This window comes from Chanodichthys erythropterus, chromosome 3 (genome assembly GCF_024489055.1).
Source record: "Chanodichthys erythropterus isolate Z2021 chromosome 3, ASM2448905v1, whole genome shotgun sequence".
In the NCBI taxonomy this organism is placed as follows: domain Eukaryota; kingdom Metazoa; phylum Chordata; class Actinopteri; order Cypriniformes; family Xenocyprididae; genus Chanodichthys; species Chanodichthys erythropterus.
In genome coordinates, this window is record NC_090223.1 from 14212074 (window position 1) to 14217917 (window position 5844).

Sequence of the window (5844 nt, forward strand, 5' to 3'; positions counted from 1 at the left end):
ACCATATTTCATATCAATTAGTCTAAGGATAATGATAAAGATATAATTACTTAGTAGTATAGTAGTGGCATTCATGAATGAATCTTATAAGTGTGTGAATGAGACAAGTCAACTCAATGACTCCCTAATAACATAAGAGAAAGACATTAATTTGTTGCCACCTACTGGTGAAAGACCACAGAAACGAGTCATTTACAGTCATTGTCGGCATTGCAATATTTCCAAAACATATATAGTACTAAGATAAATAGTGCAGAAAAAATAATAGGGTAAAAAAAAAAGGAGATCAATGGGGAAAATTAATGGTAGGCCTATATAATATATAGTAAAAGATCTATATAACAGATTAAGAAATTATCTGTAAATGGATTTAAAACACTTCAGACAACAACCTCAGGCAAATCCATGTCATATATCAGTGGTGTTCTGAAATGAGGCACTTTTTTTTATGAATCAATGTAAATTCATGTGCATTACTCTTTAAGTTGACACATCTTCCTTGTTAAATGAACGTTACTTTACAGTACATCAAAAAAGAAAAAAAGAAAAAAAATACAATTCTATTTTGTAATTTTATAATCAGAACAAGTCAGTCTCATCAAGTTAGTGTTTTAAGCATTTCTACATTCATTCCAAAATAATAACTAAAGGCAATAATAATTTAAACAATATATTTTATTTGTGTATTGCGGTTTTTATTTTTAATTGTTAACCTAGGATATTTTGGATCAGTCATGCTCCGTAAACACCGTCTGTCACAGACACAAATTGTATTTTTAATTAAATAGTTAAAAAAAAAAAAACGCAGTCATCATGCTTTCAGTCCATTTCAAGATTGATTTTGACGTGACATTGAGCAGTGATATCTAACTGGGTGATCTATTTACTTACTTTTCAATTAGTCTTCCCATTGACGCCATCATTTGTTCATTCAAACTGACGCGCGGAGCGTGCACTAGAGGTCTTCACGGGTCCAAAAGTTCATACCCGAACCCGAAGAGACCCGTAAATGTGCTACACGGAACCGACCCGGCCCGACTATTATTCTGAAAGTTGGACCCGAACCCGTGCAGAACCGAGAAATGCCATAAATGTACTACCCGGACCCGTCTAAGCTGGACCCGAACCCGACCGGACCCGTCTGGACCCGATCGGCACATAGGTCTATTCCACAGCAAATTGCTATTAATAAGTCAATAAACAAGTTGCGAAAATAAAACGTGTTGTCTTACCTAATATTAGTAGGCTATAGCTTTCTCCCTTTGACTGTGATGCGCTTGCCAAGATAGTTCATCCGTTATTCCTCTCTTGCCGATTGAAATGCTTAATCCACTCATTATTCCAGCTTTAAAAGTGACCGATGCGACTTTGCAGTTATTTCGTTGTATCTGACTCGAGTCAACTCACATAATAAAATAACTTTGACTGTTTGCCCTTTTGAACTATAATAACGATTGTTAGCATTACTTATTTGCGGTCATTTCTGTGCTTTCTGAGCCGAGTCTGACCAAAACTTTAGATATAACAAGACGGCATAATTTTATTATAACAACGGGAGAAAGAAAGTGCGCTCGCATGAGACATGCGCGTTAGCTGGAGCAACCTGAAACATAAGCTTTAAGCGACACAGATTCGACATTCGTGTGATAGTTCATATTTTATTAATGATTTGAAATAGGCTATGTTATTTAAATGTTACCTCTGTAGACCTCTAGCGTGCACGTCAACAAGAGGCGGGATTTATCGCACAAACCAATCATATCCAATCACAACCAATTACATCCAATCATAGCGCGATGGAGACATTGCCTCCTCTCACGTGACTTTCCCCCATTCATTCTCAATTACCCCCCACAAAACCCACCGCATGCCGGGGTTCTGCTGATTTTGTATGGTTTCCTGTGAGAGGAAAGGGAGGCATGACTCCATTGACTATAAAGCATGACTCCTCTGTGTAACTTTACCTGCGGGTGTCGCTGTTTGGCAATGTTCCTTGAGAAATATGCGTGACTTGCGCTCTTTTAAATGTCATAATTTGTAATATTTGTGTTGTTTTATATGTAATATGGATTATTTTCTCATCCTGTTTTTTTGAGGAGGCACTGCCTCCCTTGCCTACTTGGAGGAAACGCCCCTATTATATATATATATATATATATATATATAATATATATATATATATATATATATATATATATATATATATAATAGGGGAGCAACAGTTCAGATTACTCACGGTTCGGTATGTATCACGGTTTTAGGCTCACGGTTTCAGCACGGTTTGGTATGTCAAATAAAAATAAAGAAAATAAGAACATAATCAAACAGCACAAATAAATAAAGTAAAGCAAAGATACAAATAAATAAAGCTTTTCAGGTTTTTCATGTATCCAGTTTTAAGGTACAGAAATAAATATAAAGAGTAAAGAAGCTAATAAAATGTAAAACAACACTGCATGCAATCTTCACTGTATAAATTAAATAAAGATCAGTCATTAATTAATAAGTTACAATTCAGTCTTGAGCAATGAGTGATTTCCTTGTCTTTTGTTGTTTGACTAACATTAAAAACACATTCAGACAGCAGGAATGCAAGGGCTGCTGTTTCTTTAATCCATAATACATGGATCAGTAGTACACTGATGCTGAACATGTGTTCTTTCTCGAGTGTATAAGTTCACTCCAGACATAACCGACTATGCTTGCAAGGATACTCGCCAAGACGGCCATGTTGACATAATTGTGTCCATTCAAACGGTTCAAACACAAGACTTGAAAGAGACCTCAATATTTGCACGCTGTACACGCGCTTCCACGTGCGCGCTTCGGATGAGTGCACAAATCTTCTCACAGTGCGCACGTAAGTTATCTTTCACGCCTTGCACTCAAATGTTTAAATTGGCAAGGCTTAAAGGAGTTTAGTTTAAACGCAGATAGCAACATGTGCTGTTCAGGCCTCACCTGTGCTCGTGCGCCATCAACACTTGAGTAATGATGCCGTAAATTACTTGTCATATAGAGCATGCGGCATTCGCATTGAACAAATGCGTATCCATCGACAGAAACATACATTAGCCTAACTCTGTCTGTCTGATTTATTTTCTACAAACCATATTATAGATGCATATGCATCGCAAGATATGAGATGAACCACGGTGCAAGTGCGTGCCGAACCGAGTGTGCAGAATGGTACGGTTCAATTTTTTACCGAGAACTGTTTCACCCCTAATATATACACACATACATACATATTGAGACTACAAGCTAGCTAAAGCCGGCAAATTGAGCTTATTCGCTGTATTTTACAACTACTTTCCCACTGACGAGTTGATGTGTTTATTCAGAGGAAGTGTGCAGAAACGAGACTGGCAGAAGCCCCTCTCATGACACAAATTTGCGTCTGTTGTGAAGTGAATTTTACGCGTGAATGAAGCAAGTAACTCAAAATGTTCAAGTGCCCAACTACATGCGAATAGCGCAATTTATTCACGCAAGTCACGTCTGGTGTGAACGCCCCATTAGTCTTTGCGAGTATGCCCTTGTTTGACACTCTGACTCTGGCTAATATAATTCTATTCCGTAGAATCAACTTATGCTATGTACATTTTGTTCTGCATGTTCACACATATTGAGGCAGGCATTCTCTCAGCATGGCGGAGTGTTTTTTTTTTTCTTCCCATAGCTTAATTCAAAGACACAGTGTTAATTTCCACTTCGAAAGGAAACGTCTCATGTAACCTCTCTGTAACCATGGTTCCCTGAGAAGGAGAATGAGACATTGTGTCTCATTTCCATGTGCATTACGGGCGCTAATGACATCATGGCATTGTTGGCCAATAATATTTAGCGTTTTCACACATGCTTCAGATACCGGTCATGCCGTTGGTATTCCCCAAGACACATTCCAAGACACAGTGTCTCGTTCCCCTTATTAGGGAAGGAAACCATGGTTATAGTTGTAACCTGAAATGTTTTTTTCCAATTTTCCAGTTTAGTAGTTGTTATATTATGTACATGTAACCGGGAGGTAAATATCCTTAAAATTTACATCTCTCCTTGCATGTAAAAATCTGTTATTTTATTATTTTTATTATGTTCAGTGTATTAAGTCATGATAAACAGTGGTTACCTGTATTTACTTGGAGTCGTCAGCAGGTGGCACTGTGTGTTGCATATGAGATCTCACTCTGGGATATCTGTGAGATTGCGAGCAGTACGAGTGACATGCGCTCTCTGGAAATGGAGGAGTTTTTGTGATCTTCCACAGTGTACAACATTATGTTTGGGTTTTCAGCTTTGGTAAAGTGAACGTAGTGTTATGTAGGAGCTCATCGTGATGTGAGTGTTCCAATTCTTGGCTGGTGAAAGTGGGTGTAGTGAAGGATCTACTGGTCCCCGTCCTTCTTGGGAGAGATTGGCCAGGGTTTGACCACCTGCTTGCCGCCACCGTACAGCCTGTGAGCACCAGAAGGAGCCACCGTCTAAATATCAATAATTATCAAATAAAGTTTGGTTCATGGTCGCTAAGGGGTGCCAAAACTTATGATGTGGGCGGAGCCACTTCTACTAATGACAGTCTATGAGGACATTGGCATATCTCAAAAAACATGGCTGCCATAAGTCAATGAATTTTGAGCACCTCTTAGACAAGGTTAATGGAGGCTGACCAGAACGAAACTCGGTGGGCATGTTTGACTTATGGTCCTAGAGGTCTGTAAGAATTTTTAAAGAAATCGGCCACAAGTTGGTTTTACGCCTTAGTAATCACGCCTTAGTAATCACATGGTGATTCACACAATATGCATATCCTTTGATAGATCTCCTCGTGCTGAACAACTTTGCCTCAAGAACCAATGTTCTCAATCAAATCGTTCATTAATTATTCACGAATAGCTGTAAAACCTACTTTTGCAAACTAGTCCTAGGACTTTTGGATCGCCGATTGGACCAAAACCAGCGCAGGACAATTCTATGGACTCTTTTCATGACAAGAGTAATCTACATTGTATCACTTTGACCTGGGCAAATGGAGTGCCAGTCACAATTAACAAAGTTTATTTGTCGATTTAAAATGATATCATCCAGCAACCAAATAATGTAAATCAATATTTACATAGTATAATAGTAGTAAATTTGTTCTCTCACACATGTCCAGAATTGTCCTGCAAAATCACATACTGTCCTGTCCTGCAACAGAGCAATAACCAGTTGGTCACCCTCTCCAAACTTTGCTTGTTATGGAATGAAGCAAATACCTAAAATTACAACATTACTTTTTCCAGCAGTAGTCAAAATATTGCTTGTATGGATTATTGTGTAAAGAATGTTGCAGAAGCTATCTTGCTGCTCTTTGTTGGAAAGGATGTTTTTATCTGACAGAATGCATCAGCAGTAGTCACAAAGTGTCACAGTCAGTTGTCATAATTTATAGAGTATAATAATGACTGAAGTCACTAATGGGATGAAAAACACGGAATTACCAGTGCTTGATTGATGATTTTGACTTCACTATATACCAGGGATTTTATTTATTTATTTATTTTTTATTAAATAAAGTCTTGTAAACACGGTTTACATGCAATGCCAGATTATTGGATTGTAAAGTAAGCCCAGGACAACAGGTTATTTCAATAAGCTAATTTTTGTGAGCAAAATTTAATCAAAAAGCCACCGTTACCCATGAAGCGATCTCTGACTACATTTTTTTTATTATTCTGTGTACCATGGATGAGAATACTCCAGGCTCCCCTGCTTACCATAATTGTATAATACCTAACTCAAGAAAAACTTTGACCCTGAGTTAACCATTAATCACATAAACATGATTCTGATATGATCCGACAT